The following is a 23322-nucleotide window of genomic DNA, read 5'->3' as shown; positions in this document are numbered from 1 at the left end:
CTGGAAGAGAGAAAAAAGAAAGACACAGGTGACACTGTTCATTTGTCTTGCGAACAGTGTCATTTTTGTACTACTGCAGAAACCTCATGCAGAGAAGTAGGGCTCAATGAACATTTTTTTATTGGGTTTATCCATGTGATTCCCACTTTGAGCTGCAAGCAATGTTTAACTGATTTTATTCCCACAAACATCCTTTCGTCCTTCTTTGGCTTTGATATTTGTGCATGTGCGTGCTGATGAACGGGCTTCGAAATAAGGGACAATATGTGTTTAATCAACACTGTATTACTCAGTAAGAAGTGAAGTATTGGTTTGTGTACTACCTGTCAAGAACAGGTCTGTGAAACTGAGTTTATTAGCCTAATACGTACATAAATTAACCTATAATAGTCCAATAGTCCATGCTACAGTATTGTTTGATCTGAGCTGTTTTGACAGATTGCGTGCAGATATACAGCAAAAATGTATTGTGCACATCAAACATCTACTCTCTGAAAGATAAGTGTACGATTACACTCATCAGCCAGACACTGTCCACCCTAGTTAAGTATACAGTTAAAAGATGATATGCAAGCTTTTGTTCTGTTGACTATGCACCCATATAGTAAAGGAGTCATGTTAAGAGGACTTTTCTCTTAACATGACTGTCACTTACCCGTGCATGCACCTTGCACAAATGCATAAATCAGGTTTGGAAATTGCACAGGTCCTGCTGTCCTATATAAATGTCATTTTAGTCAGTTGTTAGCTGGTTGCCTGGCAATGTGATGGCATCATAAAAAGCATTTAAGTTAAGGCATATTCAAGTCTTGCAAATAAATACATTAATATATATCAAAACTGAACTGGAAAAATAGAATTGAACCAAACTGTGATGAATTGATAAACTGAACTGAATTACACTGATACAGTGTTTTTATAAGGTTTTATGGGAGCATAAATGCTAAAATAAAAACTGGTCATTTTAGCCCTCTGGGAAACGGTTGCTAGGCAACATGTTGATGTCATAATATCAGATACTGAAAAGACCCTCGATGAGACTAAGATGTAACAGTTTGCCAAGTCTGGTTGCTCAACTCCTGACTGTGTAGGAGGAGTTCATGGGAGAGACAGACTGAGATTTGGTGTATTAAACTAAGATAATGGTAACAGAGTTCCACTGCTGCTGTTTGTGCTTTATGGATATAAGAACAGGCAACACTACAGTCTCTCAAATGCTTAAAATGAAGCCAACGTAAATTACTCCTGATTACTCATATATGGTTCCTCCTTAAAAACCTTTTAGTACTTAGAGTCATTCAAAGAGAACAGAAGCACAATGAACTGCCCAGGTTTTGACTTAGGAGAAGGGACTACTTGTGCCCACTCTGCCTGAAAGAGCTTTTGTGTGCATGTTAATGTGAGTAGTGTCGAGAGTTTAGATAAGTAAGGTTACTTGGAAAAGATGTTCAGCTCTTGTTGTCAGGTGAAGAGTTGGATTACTCCGATTCCTTGATAGAAAATGAAATTATTATTATTAGTAGTAGTAGTAGTAGTAGTAGTAGTATATATTTTAAAATCTGGATCTGTGTGAAACAGACACTATATCTATCTATCTACATATACATTATCATAGATATATATCTTTTTTTTTTTTTTTTTTTTACTGTAGACTGTGACTTTATGAGCTGAGTTATGGCATCTCAGAACTAGTTTTGAAGTCTGTCTGGAAATGAAAGGTGTCTTTCTAAACAGCCACGATGAAGGAGTAGTTTGAAGTACGGCGCCCTGATGCATTTTCACCTCTGCACAGCTGACGAAATGTTACAGCAAACGGTTGACACACTCAAGGTGTGCGGCGAGGGGGTTCCTAACATAATACATATACAATACATATTTTGAGGTGGCTCTTGCTTTAATAGGCATACCAAGACCCAGCATATCAAAGATATAACCTTGACATGAAAATATCAAGCATGTTTCATATAATGCAATATGATGTAACAGTCATACACACACAATAAAAAAGAAATGAAGCAATGAATATTTATTGTAATATTAGCCCAAAGATGCATAAGTAAAGTAATGCCTTAAGTAAGAAATGTAAATAAGACAAGCCCCAGAAAATCATCTGTGCTGAACTAACAAATATAAATATACAAAAGAAGGAGACAGTGTGTAGAAAAGGACACAGACACTGTGGGTGCTGGATACACAACCACTTTCCTTATACCAACTTACAAACTCCTGTACAGTCCCACACATACACATGCACACACACACACACATACAACGCTTCAATAGGTTTAGCCTTTCAGTGTGCAGCACTGCAGTGTTAGGTAGGATGCTTCATTCTGAGAGGCAGATAATGAGCTATTCCCTCTGCAGAGGACAGAATCCCAGAGCCAGCAGAGCTCAGCAGTGCTACATGCTCCCTCTCTCACTCACACACACATACAAACATAAGTTGCAATAAGCAAAAAAAAAAAAAAAAAGCCAGCAAAACTTCCTAACTCTAAGCACTCCTCTGGCTCCACCACACAGTATACACACAAACCAAACACTGAGCCTACTCTGCCACCCACCTCTGTTCTAGAGCGCACAGCTCTGAGGTGCACAGAGACCCCAACACGCTTGCAGGTACAGTCCCGTTAGCTTGAGTTGGCAGCAGTGAAGCCGGCTGTATATATCCCTGCTACAGTATGCCTGAGGATAAACTGCTAGTGCTGGCTAGCAACCGCTGTCATGGCATCCTGGACCCCTTCTATCACAGGCACTCAGCAGCGCAGAAGCCCCCTCCATCGCATACACAAATGTATTATCACATAAACACTGAGCTGTCAAATCAAAGGGCTCCCCAGCTGTGACCTCACATCACAGTGGAAAAAGAGGAGGATGCGGGAGGGGAGGGGCTGTTTGTGGAGTGTTTTTGCAGTGATATTTCAGGCTGATATTGGTGTGTGTGGCCAGAAGGTACGGCAGCCACAGCAAGAAGGACAAAATTACCACAACAAGGAAGAAAGAGGAGGAAGACTAGAGCATGTACCACGGGGGAGGATGCAGCTGTGAGGGGGGAAGAAAGAACAGTTGTTACAAACAAAATGTTTGCTGCAAAGGTGGTGGCATGCTGTGGGAGGGAGGGAAGAAGACAACTTAATTTTGATACCTGTGAGGGCTGCGTCCATTCCCACAGCTGGACATAAACTTTACAGTCACACTGGAAGAACAGCATGAACCAGCCTCACAGAGGGAGCGAGTGAGGCAAAGAAATAAAAAAATAGACAGAAAAAAGCCATGGCACATTCAGTGGCTGCAATCTCCACCTTATGCCTCATCCACTCACCCACTCTGGATGAGCTCTTCCTCATGTTGTTTACTTTCTCTTTTTCCCGCTTCCTCATCCTGTTTTCCATATTCTTCTCCCTCTCCTTTAGCCCTATCCACATCTATCATCTCCTGTTTTCTCCATCCCTTCACTTCTTCTCTCATCCATAATGGATGGTTTGAAGATATCCTCTTCCTGTAGTGGACCCTGTGTCCCTGGTGCCAGTCAGCCTGTATTGATTATTGCACCAGAGGAGTCATCAAGGCATAGATAATAGGACTTAGAGTTGCACTAAATCTTCTGCATCGTTCCCCTTCCCCCTTCGGGGAGCTGGTCCATGTTTTTCTGTCTTCTACTGTCAAAATGTACATGAATCTAATTAGTAAGTGCGTTCACTGGCTTTGAATGAAGCCAGTGAACGCACAGTGCATTGGTCTGGATTATACAATCTGAAACAATGCAAGACACACAACTGTTTATGCTCAGTTTTCGCCAAAGTAGCGCACAAATTGTGTCTTCCTCTTGGCTATATTTGTGTGCCACAGTCTGACGCATGCCACATTAAGGTTCATTAAACAAGATATCTCCTCTGTGCTCTGGCCAGCCTGTCTCTCCTTTGACCCAGGCCTTCATATATAGGTCAACAGTGGCATTCAAGTGACTGATGTATGTCACAAGCACAATACTGCTCTTTTTAGGACTGGACATGCAGTCAGTCACGCCCTGCAGCATTATAATGTAACAATACGTAGGGCAAATCAGAAATCTAAAGGGATATCTGTTGTTCTCTTCCTGCACCACCTCCTTAGAGGAAGGCTTGGCGAGTTGTCCTTGGTACTCCAAGAAGTGTTGAATCTTGAAAAACCATAGTAGGGCTTCATTAAATGGAGCAATTTTCATGCTCACTGAGCAAAATGCATACAATGCAACGTGTGTGGCTAAATGCAAGGAGACAGAAAGAAATATGCCTGGAAAATAACTTTTCGAGCACATGTGATAAACTTTGGGTGTCATGTGAAGGAAAAGTTAGACGGACATAAATGAAAAGAAATGACATGGTAGCTTATTTTCATACTACATCTTTCTAATAGAGTGAGTGTCGTTTATTTGTATAACAACAGCAATAACATCAGCAGTACACTATGTATATTTGGAATTCATAAGAGAAGCTCTTTTAAGATAAAGTAGTCATATAGGATTAAGTTTTATTATACATAAATACAGTTATATAACAAGGCCAGAAACTTGGTTTGAACTATAATGTGAAGAGGTGTTCAAGTGATACGCTTTGATAACTTTTTAAACTAACCTTAGATAAATACATACCTATAACACTTCTTATTCAAATTCCGATTCTTTCTTCATTATATATATTCCAAATAGCAAACATCTGGGACACAATAAATGGAGAAAATGGGCTAAAATGTGATTTTTAACCAGCTGATGTTGCGGTTAAGTGGCCAGTTGGCTACACCTTTGGTTCAAGTCAGCCGTGAGGTTACTGTACCTGCTGTTCCTTCATATAATAATTCCAAAAGGCTACAAAAATGAGTCATTTATTTAATTGAAATTAATATCATACAGGACTTAGCAATATAATATCTGAAACCAGTAATGTTGACATTAGATACATTTTTACCATATTAGCTGTTTATTATTTACCACTTAACTGAATATTCAATTTAGCTGCAATGTGAAAACAACATGCACATTCACTCCAGTGTAATTAGCTTTTTAGTGTGACACAAATTACTTCATGTATCAGGATTCAAACTGAGCCAAAATGAGCCTTTATAAAACAAAACAGTGAATGCAATACTTTCAATTTCAATTATTAATATTAATATAGCAAAAAATCACAACAAACCTCAACAATCAGATGACCCTCTAAAGCAAGCATGTGGTAACAGTGGAAAGGAAAAACTTTCTTTTAACGGGAAGAAATGTTTTTGTGATTGTAACAGTGATATTTTGCTGTTATTGTTATGTAAATCTATATTTAGACCAGCAGTGTTCATGAGAGCGGTGGAGCCCATTTAGTAACATAATAACAATCCTGGCTTTTACTCTCATGCACAAACATCCTTACAACAACACAGAGACCCAGAGGAGCCAAGCGATTAGCAGCAAAACGAGTACTCCCATTGCCTTGTGGCAATCGAGCATTTTTTCTGGAGTGGAAAAATAGGTCTGACACGTCAGCAAACAAGGTCATAGCACAGAACACAGGTCCCATGTTTATGCTGCCAAGTGTTCTGTCAGCTTGAAACTCCTTCTCTATCTTTCTCTCCCCGCCTCCCTCAGTGCAGAAACGGTCAAAGAGAAACAACTCTAATCTCTGCCACAACAGCAGAATAGGCAAGTGGACAGCCTCTAACGAGAATAATAACTGTACACCAAAGCATTAACCCGACTCACAGAAAACAGCATCACCAGATCACTCCTCCTTTTTCTATTCACAACCAGCCTCTCGATTTTAGGCTATTCTGTGTTCATTATTCTCATCTTCTGAGAAGACTGTGTGAATAAGCTGCAGGTGAGATCTGAGCAGAGGAGTTTTGAAGTGGGGCTATTAGCAGAGACTTTTCTAATGTGTGCGCGATGGCTGTTATCTTCACCTTGGGTTGCAGAAGTTTGATACAGAGTCAGACCAAAGAGTCCTCTTCTCTATACACCGCTTAATTTCTGTATTTTTCTTCAGCTTTAAAGGAGAACCTCAAACAATAAAAACTGAGCGATTGAGTGCGTGGGTGGATGTGTGTGAATGTGTAGTATGCTTAAGTGCAAGTTTGCTGAAGACTCCAATGATCCCTCATGTGAAAAGGTCCCAAAAGTGGACCTTTTCACAACCGGCAAAAGTTAATATGAAATGTCAGACAAAAATATACCTGTCAAGCACACAAGGCCAAAATGACTATTGAGACTCAATGCGAATCAGTGAATGCTGCAAGTAAGGCAGGTGCTTCTTACTGCAAAAGATAAAGCGATGCCTTTGCGGACAGGTGTGTGAGACACCAGCCAATCACTGGCATTTATAAATCAATTCACACTCATTATAATACTCGGAGTAATCCCTGGGAAACAGAAACCAACAGGAGCTCAATCGATGTTTGTCAGAATAGCTCTGCTGAATCAAAGACAGTGGATCAGTTCCCAGTATTGATTCACTACTCATACCTTAGCATCACTCCTAAAACCCATTGACACCAGAATTAGCATGATTAGAACAATTTATTTCTTCCTGTGCTTCTATTAGTATTTCTGGTTTTACTGTTATTAAATTATTATTATTCCCCTAGCAACACAGTGAAATGATTTAGCAGGCAGTGGAGTGAAGCGCTTATTGCTGTGTCAGTTCTCACAGCATGCTGATTGATCTAAACCCACCAGCCTGACAAGATGGATTATTGGATGATCGTGATCTCACAAGTCTTGCCAGAATCTAGATGTCTCATATAGCAGGGACTTACTGACAACGGGAAAGTCATAGTCATCGTCTTTATCTAAAATCAGAGTGGGTCTTGCTAGTTCTCTCAAAAAGACTACGTGAAATGGTCCCCCTCTTCAGTTTACTGAACAGCACTTTACTGTGCATTAGTGTAATGTACAGTTTGTCTCCTACTCACTGACCAATTATGAGAAGCCCTCTGTCTGCATTATACCCCATGCGCCATTAAGAAAAAGTCCCTAGTGGGTTTATATTGGTTTTATTATCACAATATTACAATGTAGTAACATTGTGATAATAAAGTACAAGCTATATTTAATGTACTACTACAATTATGTTTTCAATACATCAAGACTCATGTATTTTGGAAAGCAATCAGTTAATACAAATCCCACATATATACTCAAGTCCTTCCCAATCAGAGGTGGGTTGTTGAAGAATTCAGGATGAGCACATTTACACTTTTTAAATATTTTTTATATTTTTTATAATCTCTGCAGAATATATCCCTGTAGGGGAACCTATAGCCACAGCTTCACCCATATTCTTATGCCAAACCCCACAGCCACATAAAGACTGCAGAAGAATAAATGAAAACAGGAAAGGCAGACAGGGGCAACAAATTCATGCCGAGTGTGGACGTGCTCAAGCGTTGGGAATGATAATTTAATTTGTTGAACCCATTGTGGCTCCCACTGCTACTGTAGCTTTGATGCAAAAGGAGCCCATTTGCCAAGGGCAGCGCAGAACAATTTGCAGCTTTAAGTCACCAGGACCTGCAGAGATTTGTTTACTTCTAATATTGCCTATTTCCATATTTCTCTCCAAGGCGGATGTGGATGGATGACAGATTATTCCAGAAATTGAAAAAGTAAGAAACAAATCCCTTGGCACTCGCTTTCTGAGCAGCACTGGTGCCTGTTTGTCTGGACCACAGTAAGAGGTTGGGGAGAGCACACACTCAGGCCTAACAAGATCTCTGGTATAAAAGACACATGCTGAGTTGTTTACTTTGGTGACTTACCGCTTAACGATTCATTAAACCAACTCAGACTCAATGAATCCCAAATGAAACATCATAATGCCAAGTTGGGTAGAAATGTAAACACCCTGCGATCTTGCTGATAAATAAGTCATTAAAAAGTGAATGAGGAAATGAGATACCCATAAAATATGCTTCCTTGTACGACACCGCATTTATATGATGAAAGGATTTTCTTAAGATTAGAGATTTCCCTTTCTGAAATTTCTCCAAAAGCATTTCAGCTCAAACAAGAGGCCCAGACACCTCCTCCAGAGTTCAAAGTAGACAAGACAAAGCTGGCTTTATTATTCCCTTGACTTCCATTTACTGTATTGGCCTGTGCCGATGCTTTTAAGCAGCGGCATGGATATTCATGCCTACTCATCAGGAAGTCTTCCCTCACGACTTGTGCCACTGCAGGCTCTACGGTCTCTCTCAATGGGTGCATTTGTGTGTGCAATAATACACCCCTGTGACTTGGCACTCGAGCACCCACTCCTTGAAAAAGCTGCAAAAAACAGTCAGCATGAACCCTTATTCAGATTGCTAGAAATCTGAATTTGACAACTAAGACATACAATGCTTGGAGACCATCCGCCATCATACAGCCCACATGTTCACGTCCGGAACTGTAAACATACCCGTTCACTTGTGTTTACTGTTGAGCACATGGCCACAGTCAGATGGCCTGTTGGAAAGCAACGTGTGTGCCGACTGACAATGAGAACAGTCTGGGCAAAGACCTGAGTCATTTGGTGCCTCTTTGGCCAAGTAACACCATGTGATCATGGCTCACAACACAGAACAGGTGCCCACTTACAAAAAAACCCCCAAAGAGACGGAGAAAAAGAGAGAGCGATGCAGCAAAAAGAATAAGCGCTTAGATCAATGTCAGACCACAAAAGGTATATTTCTGCAGCGTGGACTAAAATCCTCAAACCCAAAATTGGTACACCATGACACTAGTTGGCTATGTCAGCACGAGTAGGTGCAGATGTGTGGGAGCTCTCTGGCGTTCAGATCACCAGATTATCACTTTACATAAGGAAATCATCTCTTCCCAAGTACAAAGCTGTTTGTGCACAGTCCAACTGCTATTAAAGATAAGGCTCAGACAACCCACGCAGCTACAGATACAGCATTTCCAATCAAGCTGGCTTTCCCTCAAGTAGCAGCAAAAAAACCCTCTAAACTAGGTTACAAGACTATATGACGCTTCAAACAAATGCTTTGTTTGACTCCCTTGCATTTCTGCACACCTACATCTTGCTGGGCTTTATCCATTCCTGTGTGGCAGCATATTTCTTAAGACTCACGTGGACTAACTTAGCATTTATTCAGCTTTTTTTTAACTACTGATATTTATATAATCCATAATTACCCATAACAGTTTACTGTTTACTAGCCATATTTCAAGAAATTCACATGAAATGACCAAAAAAAGAGTACTGATCATATTAGTTTGACATGTAAACAATATTGATTGTTCACTTCAACACTAAACCCACCCCCCACCCCCGCCTCAGTCATATAGGACACCAGTGTTTTAGCTTGTCTTCTTATCCTCTATTGCAAGGGAGTTAAACAGAAGTCCAACTCCTCATCTTTCTATCCTTTGTGGACACAGTGGGGGTTTTTTGTGGCTGTGTGTACAGGATTGTGTGCTTTCTTACTGTGACACTGCACCCTTCACTCTGTCTGTCCTCCACACACTGTGGCCCTGTATGTGCAGCATGAGTGGAGCTGTGTGTTGTAGATAAGAGTCAGAGTATGGCAACTGTGGTGTGGGGCACGTGTGAAAAGACCACCAAAAAAAAAAAACAGGGGGGGATTTAGCTGTCTTTCTCCCAGTCAGATTCACCTCTGGGTGCCCTTTCCTTCACACACTGCCATTACATCGTCCTCATGAATAATCCAGCCTGTGACACTATTCTGTGCTATTCTACTGACACATTTCACCATGAGGCTCAACACATGCAGTATGGAAGCTGTCCACTGCAGTGCCCTAGTGAACTATGACTTCCACGCTGTGTATGATGTACAACTTATTTTCGCTCATGATGTGAGAAATATTTTGCCGGAACCTTCCTCTGTCTAGACAGATGATAATTAGCTGTATCTTCACCCGTTTATTGTTCATTTGAATTCCATTGCAGCAAGGCTGAAATGAGCAAAAGTAGAATAACATATCTTTAATTAAAAGCTGACTGCCCCTTCTCTGTCTCTCTTTTTTCCTTTTCTCTCTCAACCACTCTCACTTGGATGTCTTAACAAGCACTAGTCTGACTCATGACAATTAAAAGAGAGGCCGAGAACACCGAGAAGGCATGTGTTATTCTTCACGGGGTAATATTGGCCACTTATTCTTGGGGGCAATTTGTTGTTGCTAAGGAAAATGTGAGAATAGTGTCAGCAGCATGAATTAGCAGATTGCAACAGAAGCTCCTCCAGCTACAAACTCAGCCAAGGAAAAGGATGTGGAGGATAATTAGTGCACAAGTTGCACGCATAAGTCAGACACATTTCCCAGAACGCTGGTTTTCAGATCTGAATAATGATATGCCAACTTAAAAGAACAACTTTTGTTCAGGGACATTTTAGAGTAATTCGTCGGAAGCTATTAGTGCTGCTGTATTCTACCGTTAGTGCTATGAGAAAGCATGACGCAGGTTGTTACATCACCTTGTGAGTTTGTGAGCCAAATGTGACAATGTCGAGCCAGTGAAATAGTGCGGCCCTGATGTGTCAGCTGGCACGGCAAGGACTTATACAAAGAGTACACTCCTTGGGCTAGGAAAGACTATATAAGCATTCTTTGACTGCTTTTATTCACACTCATTAGCTATGCAGCAAGGGGGCTGATTTGAGACCCTTTGAGAGGATCCAGAGAAACCAGGTCTGTTAGTGTGAAATGGAAAACCGACCTGTTTTTCAGTCTCACCTACACCGAATGCTAATGCTGCTCTCATCAATGGGCTCTTCATGCAGAGATCCAGCCGAGGACATAGGAACTAGCACCAGTAAAATACAACCACAGGGCAGCACAGCAAAGGAGCCAGAAGAGGACAGTGGCGTGCCACAGCCCGCGACAGCTACAGCTTTTATCTGCGGTTACACTGATCTGAGGAATGAAGGTAGAGATCCAACTGTTTTGTTCTGTTTCTCATAATGCCTTCAGCAGCCCTTCACTCACTGCCTCTTTTCTCCTTCTGCCATTTACATTGCTTAAGAGAAGGAGTGAATAACAACAGGCTTTCAAAACAATTCTAAAGTGTTAAATCAATACAGACAAGCTCCGGTAAAAATAAGTAACAGTAATATACAGCCAGAAGGCCTGAAAGGGAACACAACACTGCATTATAACTTTTAATCGATCCTCTTAGTGAAGAGCTCTCTGTGAGAGGCAATTACGGCATCCAGTGAGTGATTTTAAACATACGTAGCATGGTGCATAATTTAAAAAATATAACCAAATGGACATACAACTCGAGTCAGAGGTTTACATACACTCATCATGGGTATGATTGTTATGGCAGTTTGTGGGCCTTTTGGATTCTTCTGGATTTCTTTGACTTGTTTGGCTTGACATATTGCACCACTAATATTGGGTTGAATGTCCATTAGCAACTTGCACCTCGGCCAGATGCTTTTGGTATCCATCAACAACCTTTTAGCATAATTCTGGTTGCATATTTGAACACTCTTCTTGGCAGAATTGGTAGAATTCAATTAAATTAGTTGGTTTTTTTGGAGATCAACTCTACTTTTAAGTCCACAAATTTCCATTAGGGCTAAGGTCAGTTGAGGCTTTGAGACGTCCATTCCAGAAGCTCAGTTGGGCATTTATAAGCAATTGCAATTTGCCATTATCTGACTCAGACTTTGGCATTATGTAGAAGTAGAATGACCTCCCAAATCGACTTCACCTCAAATTAACAGCTAAAACAACAGCTATAATTGAAACTTACGCACAACTGGGTGTTCCAACAGGACAATGAACCCAAACGCATATCAGAATTGGTTTTGGAATGGACAAAGCAGGCTAACATTAAGCTGCTGAAATGGCCTTCCCAAAATCCCAAAAAATATTCAGCAATAATTATACCAGAAACTTGTTGGTGGCTATCAAAAAGATCTGGAGCAAGTATGTGCAACTTGCAAAGGTACATTTAACCTAATATTTAGGGCCGAGGTTCACTTTTGGCTCTGTAATTATACTTTTAATCCTATGTGGATTAGAGAAAGCGCAAAAATAATTTCAAACTTGTGCACCAAAGTCTTATTTCTTTAAAGCCATTAAAGACGTCTCCTGTACAATCATTTGAAATCAACTTGAAACAAAACACTAAAAAACCCCAGAACTACCATGACATTCATGTCCATGATTGCATGTATAATTTGACCAAAACTTACAAAGTAAATTTAATAGCAGTGAAAATGGAAATAGAAAGCCACAGTTCATATGTGTAACATTAGTATGAGTAGTCTAAGCAATAAAAAGAGCAGGTAAGCAAACAGAACAGATTGAATAATGGACAATGCAGTAGCACTTGCTGAGGCTTCTAGTGCTATACTTCCCATCTCTGTCAAGGGTAATGGGATTTCTTAGGTTTAAATGCACTTCACTCACTCTGTGTAGCCAATAGGAAGCTAAACTATTGATCCACAAACAATTTAGCTGTCCAGCTGTCCAGAAAGGGGAAAAACAGGGTGCCCCTAAACGTATAATTAGGCTTCCTGAGAGATCAACTTCTTCAGTATTCGAGCCACGTACCAGGAAGCCTTTCCCTTGGGGCTCTTTCTGCTATTAGCCTTCTATTACTTACAGTTCTACAATCCCTCACCCTGAAGTTTAGGGCCTTAATAAGCTAAAGAACTAAGATACATCTTACCAAGGACACTTTGGGTTAATGCAAAAATCTTCACTGACCCTCTCATTCTGTCATCTCCAACAGGCCACTGTTTTTCCATAGCTTTCATAGCTCCGGTTTAGTATGCTGTCAAGGCAACAGTGCATGCATCATCACCTTGAGGCAGCTTTTAGTCAGCTAGCATGAAAAACAGCATATAGTATACATGAAAGGCAGTGCTATATGGAGAAGAGTGTAGTCATGCTTGGAAGCCTTGCAGGCTGAACTAGCATGCAGATGAATTTGAGTTCTTGTCCTCCACACATGCTCGCAGCACCATAGCAACAGGCCTTGCTCAAAGGCCCCAAGAGCAGCTAGGCCCCACCGAAAAAGACACTTTGATACTTAATAGGGGGCGTTCAGTCCACCAACTTCTTTATCCTCAGCGCTATAACATAACAATGCAAGCAATTAAAGTTTAACTTTCACACGCTCATAATGAACACTGATTAAATAGCTTCAGTGTTTTCCAAGAACCCTTCCTCCTGCTCCACCAAGCAGCTAAAAAAATTAAATGTTTCAATTATTTACTTAATCTATGTGTGCTCATTTTATTTCAGCTCAGTCTGGGAGTACTCCAGGCATTTACATTTGTGCTAGTTTCTCTCCTGTGATCTGCTGTTCCCCTGAGTGTGTATGAGTCTAGTTCACCTTGTTTGTGAGTGAGAGAGTTGGAGTGAAGCACGGAGCATGAAAGAGCAGAGACGGGGTGAAGCTAGGGTTATACTTTTTGCATCGGTGAGTACCCGAGGATCCACTTTGGCCAGAGTGGTAACAATATCTTCATCGAAGAGTACACGTGAGGCACTGAACTTTCACCCCCATAACCTCCAATTTGTTGTGATCACACTGATTTGTTCATCCCACTACCTCACAAGGGCACCAGCTCTGCATGCATCCAAGTGGACTTCAAGTGTACTAGAAAGATGCAGCAATCTGTGCACACACAGGGGTATAAAGCTCACCTTTTTCAAGTTGATAAAAACTTGTTAGCAAACTGTAAGTGTAACAGCCCAAAGCAGTCAACCTGTGGAAAACGATAAGGGTTAAATTCAGTTCCTCAAAAAATAATGCTAAATGCTAGATTTTATGTGCAGATTATAGGGGAAATGTAACCTAGTTATATGTAGTGTATACATGCTGGCAAAAAAAGATAATTTTTTCAAGTTTTTAAACATGCAAAACATCTCTGCTCTGTGCCAAAAGTCATTCATCCTTTCTTCTTCACAAAATGCTTCTGATTCCTTACGATTTGCAATTTATTAACATGCTTTGTAACACAGTGACATAAATTAAAATCTCAACAGATTGGGAATTTCCTTGTAAACAAGATTTTCATTGTAACCCTCTGGTTAGAAATCCCAGTGAATACATCAGACACGCTCTGCTGATTTTCAAATTGCAATCGAAAGTCATCTCGTACAGGACCGAAATAGAGCACCGAGTTGTTTGGCTGCACAGCTTCTCAGCATCCCTGTAAACAAAGTATCTGACTACACCTACAAAGGTGCAAAAACAGATGGCTCTAGGCTCCCACGTGGGAAGTGAGTCCACTGTGTGTAACATAATATTTCTGCTTAGGTAAATGGAAAAGGGGGCAATCTGAGACTTTAAAAAGTGGTATAATTAAGACCCAGTCACAAACAGAGGTCTGAAATTGACTACTCAATTAGAGAAAACTGTCCTCTGAACTTGGTAACCTTGCAAAGTGATAGCTTAAACTCTTTATCATTATTGAATACTAAACACTTAAATACAAGCTGAAAAGAACTGAGCTGTAATGAACTATTTAATGAACTCTTCATATTACTGCATAAATGAAATATCATCAAGATAGATGAGGGTTGCTCTGCTAATGAGGAAACAAACAATGTTTAGGGCTGGCACCATAATGAAGGAAGACAAATATTATCAGAAATAACCTAAAAGAAAATTCCTGTTCACAGGAGCGCACATTTGTAATCTTGCTCTAATTGACTGGATAAATCCCATAAGATTTACTTTGATTATAAAGCCTAAAAATATCTCAGAGAAAACCAAGTGAAACATCAGAGAAAAGAAATGAAATCTTGTCAGATTTAACCTAATTACAGATTTAAACTCCTCTTAAATGTCACCAAGATCATTGACTTGCTGAAAAATATATATTTTATGAGGTACAGATGTTCTAGAACTAAATGTTCTAAATTTTACAAATGTTTTTTCATCTTTATTTTTTTTATTTTATCTAAATTACTCTCTTAACTTACCCCAAATAGCTAAAGATGGCTCTTCTTCTTCTATTCATCCTGTATGCGTGTGATAACACTTTGATAACACTGATCGATATCCACCCTTTTTGAGCGGCAGGGGGAGATAACTGATGCTACCTGCTTGTCTGGTCTGCATTATCTTAATGAAAATTAAGATAATGTTTATCTGTCCACCAGTGACACGTCCCTTTGGGCAGACAGATAAACAGGAAGAACCTGGCATCACTAAAGAAGCTTGCCACTTTATGCAGACTCCCACAGATTAGAAGAAGATAACAAATTTTATATCTATTTTTCTATATATACATATCTTGAGGGTAGCTTATTTTTCTATCTTTAGAACTAAACCACTCCAGTCTGCATTTGCAAAACAAACCAGAAGAACCACATGAGCCAACTCAGCACTTAGCAGAGTCACATAGATTACACGAAGAAGAACAGCTATAGAAAGGGTAAAAAAAATAAATAAACTAAGTCATATCTTTTTTGTTTTCCTATCTTTGTCCTTCACCGGGATCTTCAACGCTATAAATAGACATGTCATTTAGCAGGTGATATCAAATAAATCTATTTTTATCTTTAGTATTGTTCGGCGTTTGTGTAAACTAACAGAAGGCTGTTCATGCAGGTTGTAGCCTCTTTTTTTTAATCATGAAGCAGACATGCCAGATGCAAATCATATCTTTCTAGATCAGGGGTGGGCAATCTCAGTCCACGAGCGCCGGTGTCCCTGCAGGTTTTAGATCTCACCTTGGGTCAACACACCTGAATCACATGATTAGTTCGTTACCAGGCCTCTGGAGAACTTCAGGACATGTTGAGGAGCTAATTTAGCCATTTAAATCAGCTGTGTTGGTTCGAGGACACATCTAAAACCTGCAGGGACACCGGCCCTCGTGGACTGAGATTGCCCACCCCTGTTTTAGAGAGTCAGTCACATTTTAAAAATCATACAAGCTAAATCCAGTGTAGATGATTAATTGTTCATAGGCAGCATTGGCTTGGAATTAGAAATAAGTAGCCTCCTGGAGCATTATTATCATCAGATTCACTGGAGTAACAGTAGTGCTGTAAGTGAATGAGCTGTAAATGAGTGCTGTAAGACTAAACACACCAATGAAAGAAAAGGCCTAAATTCTGGACTCCTACAGCAAGGGGTTTCTGTGGCTCTGTATTTCTCTGTGGGGTCTTTTGCTAGCATGGATTGGGTTCGCTTGTTACCTTAGAGAAAAGGGTTACTGCAAATCTCACAAGCTGACCTGATCAATGACATATCTGTCTTGGAGGGAATTGGCTTTTGGACAATGAGAATGCCTCCACCAAAAGGGCATCATGTACACTATATATGAAAATAATGCATGTGAATCATGTTGTATTAAATAAGGCTTTTAACTAGTGAGTTAAACCATAAATTCATTTATTTATTTTACTGAGGTCAAAATAAATCTATTCTTTTTCTGAGACTTTTACAGTCTGATTTCTGCTACCAGGGGATTCGCCACCTGTTGGACATTAAAAAGAATGCAGATTTGCCTTTGAGAGCCCTGTATCCATATTTATATACAGTCTATAATGATATGCTTTGGCCTTCTCAGTAAACAGGACCCAACTGAAGATTTTAGACTAAGGTGTTAGACACCACACACTGGCATTCAATTTGATATCACATCTGACAAAAGAAACACTAACTTCTTACATTTGAGAAGACAAAACCAGCAAAACCAAAGTGATTTGTGATTTGGCTTCAGTTCTAACCTGCACGGCTCTTATATCTCCCTAATGGCTCTACAAAATAAATAAGCATCATCCCATTACAACACTGTAAGTGCAGCTGAATACAATTACACTTGCATTAGCTTTATAGAATTGCACAAATTAGATGGGTTAGCAACACGTGGTGTGCAAATATCCACTATGCTTATGAGTTCTTGGTAGTGCTGTCTTTCTATATAGGATCTATATGATAAAAATCATGCAGAGAGCAGGGTGCAGCACACACTGGCAGAATCATGCCTAGTGAAAACTGTATTCAGATAGCCAAGGATGGCAGATGGATACTGAAGCCCATTCTAGTTCTAAACTATGAACAGAGAGGTCTGTCTCCAGGCAAGCACAGAAGACGTCATGTCTCTCTGCCTCACCACCGTACCATTAGTGAAGCTCGCTATTGATTGATGGTGTGTAAATTGCTGAGCAATCTATGGAAAGCATCAAGACGACAGCATTTCACGTTTTGTCAGCAGGACACAGAGAAGCACTCTTACAGCAAAGACAGCAAGAAAGAGCGGCGTTTGTGCGCGTGTTCCTCGCACAGTGTTCAACGTCATGGGCTGTCTCGTGCCGCTGCATCCTCTCGTAGCACATTCACCCTTACAATGAGACAAGTCTACAAGATGTATTCCCTTCAGCGTATCTGACACAGCACTCAATGTGAGAGAACAAACAGCATCTAACAAACTTGTCCTACTGCTGCCAAATGCTATTGTTGCCAATCAGTTTAGAGTGTTTTTGTGAAAATCAAAGGTCAAATCTATCTTCTTCAGTTAGGCTAATGCTCTGGTCCAGGAATTTGTAGCGCAAGGCTTGGAAGGACATCTGGAAACAATCTAATCTCCTAAAAGGGCTCTCAAATCTTAGATGGAAAACTTCCAAGGTTCTTTTTGATGCTCATATCAAGCGAGTAGTGTTTTAAGGACAAGGGGAATGAACCAAAAATCTCTTTGTGCCTTGTTTTCATATAAAAGTCTCATAATATGTCTGCAGTAAAAAAAAAAAAAAAAAAAGGCTAAAGCCCAGATAAGAAAAGACCATTTCTCTCCCTCATTCTCATATTCACAAGTTAGATGTTGAGTGAAGCAAAGTCTACATGGGAAAGTTCACATTCAGGCCAGCTCTATCTTCTGCCTCAGGTGAGGTTCACCTGTCTACATCAATACATTGCAGATACATGTGACTGAGGCTTCAAACCAAAGAAGAAATACTGTAAGTGCATGTTTATGTCGAGTTATTTGACTGTGACACTAATGGAGGCTGAGCCTGTCCTGTGACGCCGACACGCATCAAAAACCAGGGACATCTTACAGGATACTGTGGTATGCCGGGCCAGTGTGCTGGCAGAGAACAGCTTATTTCAAAATTCAGAACAGAGACATTTTGCTGTGGAGCCAGGGGATAAAACGCAAGATGCTACTTTGCACACATAAGGATACTACTTCTGTGAAGAGTAAATTCATTCACTTGGAGGAGAGTGTCTGTCCTCGGGGTGTCCACGGGGTAGCACAGGATGCATTAACAGCAGCAAGCTTACAAGATTCATAAAGCTCTCCACCTGACAGGCGCCAATGGAATCCCTGTGACATTTTGTGCCACATTAGAGCTCTGATTCCGCCAGGACACGCACAGTGAACAATCCTTCACTTGCAATGAGTGGTGTAAACAAAGTCAGAATGAAAATGTGGGCCAGAAATATCTAGCCTATTCACAGAGGATTTTCAAACCTCAGCAAATAACCTGAAAATACCTCGAGTAATTACACTGTGAACCACATAATGCAAAGTTGCGGCTGCTTAAAATATCTTTTGCCCTGACCGCCACTCAAAGCAGTTCATTGTGGCCACTCTTTAGCATCGTAATGAATACTATAGCAGTGTAAAAGCCAAGACATTAAGTTATTCAGTAGTCATGGAGACATAGATCAGGCAGTCTTAACGATGTCAGTTATTTTTTGCCAGACTTGAGCCACTGCTGCTATTAATGAGCTCATAGGTTACAATATTCTCCAATCTGTGGTGAGCCCCATACATATGCAGAATACCAATGTATGTAATGAATCATCATATCTGGGATTTTTTTATATACATAATTGGACTGTGTCCCCAATGAGTGCAATTTTATACACATTTTATGTATTTTTTTATTATTATTATTCAGGCTACATGTTGGAAGTCTCTTTATAAATGTCCCAAAAGCCCCTGTTGAGTCTCTAACCCTGAGTTTACCAACATAGCATGAGCAGTTCCTCTTCACTAAAACCTAGTCTGGTGAGTCAGGACGCGCCCATGACACCGTCTCCAGCACCTGACAGAAAGACCCTGCAATGGGCCATTACGAAGCGTTACGGCTCAGTCTGCTGGTAAAGATGACATACAGCCATTAGTCTCAATCAATCGTGGTGCTGAAACCGGGACGTGGGTTATACTCCCACCCCAGATCAAAGTGTTTACGGATGCTTCTTCATAATTTCTTGGCTGCGAGGGAGCCAGTAGTTTGAATCATCATCGGTATGTGCAGCGCTACCAGGATATGGCCTCTGGCGTGTTTTCATTTATCTTGACTTATACGTTCGGACTTATTACTTCAAAACAGATGCGCAAAAAAGGGGAAAACACATCACGAACCCACCATCGAGTGTGTTTTGGGAGGTCAGGATGTACAGATGCTAAAAAAGCAGCATCCCCGCCACGCACGCCGCGATCATATTGATCACGTTATCTGTCTGGATCTACATGCAAAAAAATCCTAAATTCTTTTTCTTTTTTGTCTTTTTCGCGTCCAAATCGTTACATATTTCTGCATTGCGGGCGGCTGAATGAGCTCAATCTCATCCGCGCATCCCACTTGCCCGTTGTAAACAACGCTGATTTCCCAGCTGTCAAAAAAAAAGCTGCACCCGGCTTCTTCTGAAATAATGTCAAAAAATCAGTTCTCACGCTGTCTGCTCAGCTCTCTCCTCGTCCTTACCTTGCGTAGCGGGCAACTGCGTCCGTCCGTCCGTCGTGTCCTTCAGGATGCTCACACCTGCTCAGCACCGCATCGCCGGGCGCTCAAGATCAGGGAAAGAAACTGACGGAGCCGCGGTCCTGTCCCCGTGGACTGAATGAAGGGTTATGGCTGCAGACTTAGGGGGGCGCTAGACCTGCTCGTTCCACATGACCACAGTGGACCCCGCAGTGAAGCCCAGACCACTTTCAGATCAGAGCAACCTATGAAGTTTTTCTTTATTTATTATTTAACATAAAATGATAAAGGGGCTGTATTAAAATAATTTATTCTGTTGCCTACTGGGAAGTTTTAGATCTCTTCTTGATTTAAATGATGGAGAACATGATTTATATATCTTCTTGAGATATGTTTTCCCTTTTTGCCCTTAAAAAAAAAGTAAATGAAATGGTACATATTAAAAATCAGCAGCATATTCTGACATCCAGCAGACATAAGCAAATGAAGCCCATTTGAAGTAATTTTTGACTGCTAGGCGTTTGCCTCAGTTCAATACTCACTACTCTTTTAACTCTGATTTTCTCTCCTTGGAGTCTGTCCCAGATATTAATGCATGTACATGCACAGATCAGTTTGTTTTTAACTAATAAACGGGATGAATAATGAATTTGGTTGCACCGAAAATGTAGTGTTCTTGAATAACCTACACATTTTAAACATCTGTGGATATTAAGTACAGTTCCCTACACTCATTACTGGTGGCAAAGACAGAAAAAACTATAGTTCCTGTTGCTAGATTTGGTTAACCTCCATCCCTCTACCATCTCTCACATGATGCCAACATTAACCTTCAGTGGTCTCATCCCTAACTGGACCGGACTCATACACCTGAGTCCCATCAGTTAACACTTGCTCTCTGATATCTTATCTTTTGTTCTGCTTTTGCTGCTCAGATGATTTGTCGAATACTTTGAGACCAGTTTTAATGAATGAGATTCGATTTTGTTTGCCTCCAAGAAATAAATAACAAAACACGGACTAATAAATCAATATTTCAGCCCTTCATCAGTCATCAGTTCTGCTTTACCAACTGAAATGCATGCACACAGAAAACTTTTTTAAGACAAACTGGTTCCTATGGAATAGTGTTTATTTTGCAATGCATATGTGCACTTGGAAGCTGATTTTTAATGTGCTTGTTGGATGATTTGTGCTGTGCCACAAACTAAAAATTCAGTCCGCTGTTTTGGGCTTGCAGCTAAACTCTCAGACAAAAAACCTTAAATCTTGGATGGATAAATTGATCTGCGTGTCTGCACACTGCTGAGAAACGAGTGTGACGGCAGCCTGCATATTAACTGTCAGCTTGTTGTTCATCGTGCCGATATCAAAAGGGCACCTCTACTAATTACAACGCCTTGCCCATGTGTCAGTCTAAACATGAAACCATCTCAATCCCCTGGGATTAGATCTAAATCTTGGATGTAAACACCAAACGCCAAGTAATAATCTGCGGTGGCAGAAGCCTATAAATAATGCAGGAATCCTTGAGAAAGAGCAGGGCAGAATTAATTGAAGGACTTAGCCTCTCTGGCTAAGATATCAAAGAAGTTTTTTTTTATGCCTTCTTCTTTTTTTAATGTGATCAGAAACGGACTTTACATTGAGGGTATGGCCCTCAATGTAAAAGGCAGATCAAGCTGAGTGTAGCAGCTTTGTTCCCCAGAGATATACTTATTATTCAGACTTTTAATCAAGAAGGGATTGTTTCCTCTCAAATGGCAACTCAGTGGATATATCATTAAAATCATGACACTCCATAGAAAATCACCAAGCCGAAGGGACTTGGTAAGACTGAAGAAATTTATGGCAGCCAAATAGAGTAGTGTAATGCATGGCCCAAAAGGATATTATTCTGCATTAGGGTTATCCAAGCTCTAGTTGTCTTCAACCCAAAGACAAACACTGTTGTTCCTCTTACAACATGGCAGTGCAAATAGAGACAGATCCTGCTGGTGAATTAGAATGTTACAAGGTCAGTATCTGGGGTGGATAAGAGGAACGGCAAACACCCTGCTGTCTGGAAAGAATGGGTGGCTGACATCTATCTGCCTGGCAAAGGGGGAGGAGGAAAGAGGGACACGAAGAGGCATGGGAGGAGGGGGGGGGGGCTAAATGTAATTTAGCCTCCGTGATCTCCACAGGGGCCCGTGCAAAGGTAACCCCCACCCATCAACCCAAATACACATGGGATATAGTCGGGGGTGCACAGGGAATAAGAATCAGGGTGTGGAAAGGTTATTATCCTGGTGTAATCTTGATAATAAAAAAAAATGGGGGATGGGTTTTTAGAGATAGTTAATACCAGATCAATAGAACAAAACACTCATTTTTCTTCAGTAAAAACTCCCACCGCATGAGCTCATTCCCCCCACCGAAAGGAAAACAGTTATTTGGATACACTCATATTCATCCAAGAAGAGATGATTTCACTCCTACTGCTGTGGTTTTCAATTTCAAGTTAAACAAATCTACCAGTCAGGCTAAAAATACTTAGTCTTGACAGATGTGTGTGTGTGTCTGCGTAATGCGCATGTGTGTATGTGACTATGTGTTGGCTAACCATTCGTCAGCCATATGGAAATGTCACAGAGTAATCATAAACAATTATCCACCCCAGCTCTCAAAGCTTCAGAATAGGGCAAATTTACATAAAGAGACACAAAGGCTCTGTCACTTACATACAAAAGAACAGACCCCCTGCAGCTTAGCACACACTTAAAATGTATCAGAAACTAAATGTTGATGCTTTTCTAACACCCTCGTTTCATATCCTTGATTCTTCATAACTTACATGGATGCTTAAAGACTCTTAGCATCTGGTATGCAAATGGGCTGCTTTAAAGCTGGTTGCAGGTTGTTTGAAAACAGAGGATCACAAGAAGGCTGTGTAATGATATTTTTTCCCTATTGGAAGTAGACATAAACCAGCTGTAGATCAATTTAAACCAGGCTTTCTACTCAGTGATAAATCAAAGTCCTGGACACAGACAGATCTGGGAGTGGTTAATGGATGCTATGGCAGACGTACAGCCAACACAGGATGAATCCACTGAAGACTGGATGAGGAATGGGAAAATGGAGGAGGGGGGTGACTTTGAAGCAGCGGGAAGGGGGGCTGGTGAGATGGTTGGTGGAGACCAGGAGGGTAATGGGGCAGCTGCTTGTTTGATGGTAATGATTGCCAATCAACAGACAAATAATGTGATTCTGCTGCCATGGAATAAGCCTCTTACAGGAAGTCCAGCTATTCGAGGGCTAGGGATGTTAACAGAAGGACTAACAACTTCATAGGCTTTCAGCTAAAATGTAGAGTGATTGTGCGTATTGTAATTTGACTACACTATTCGGTAAGGTGATATACATATGTGGCATTTTCTCTTTTTACAGCATCATTAAAATAGTTTTGTTGACAGTTTGCATCATGCAGACTGTGCATTTGCCAGTAAGCTTTTAAAAGCCTGTTGCTTACTTCAGCCATCGGTGTAATTGCCTCACGTCACTAGATGGCAGTAAAGTCAAGAGGTAAAATCTGTCAAATGGAAACAAATTGACAGACAAGTCCTGTGGCTGAAGGTCATAAGGTCATTGAGATCACCGCTGCT

General features: G+C 40.7%; 1 protein-coding gene across 1 annotated transcript in view; it reads right to left on the bottom strand.

The window, feature by feature from the left end:
* cntn1a (contactin 1a) overlaps positions 1 to 19826 on the bottom strand; it is a 60562-nt gene extending 40736 nt beyond the window's left edge. Inside the window, exon 1 of the mRNA XM_084933884.1 lies at positions 19679 to 19826. The gene's annotated coding sequence lies outside the window, so the exon portion shown is untranslated. The remainder of the gene's footprint in view (positions 1 to 19678) is intronic.
* Positions 19827 to 23322: the final 3496 nt, after the last annotated feature.

Source organism: Perissodus microlepis, chromosome 7 (assembly GCF_051167445.1).
Source record: "Perissodus microlepis isolate ML-2025 ecotype Zambia chromosome 7, ASM5116744v1, whole genome shotgun sequence".
Classification (NCBI taxonomy): domain Eukaryota; kingdom Metazoa; phylum Chordata; class Actinopteri; order Cichliformes; family Cichlidae; genus Perissodus; species Perissodus microlepis.
The sequence above is the reverse complement of the archived record's forward strand: the minus strand, read 5'-3'. Positions and strand labels throughout refer to the sequence as shown.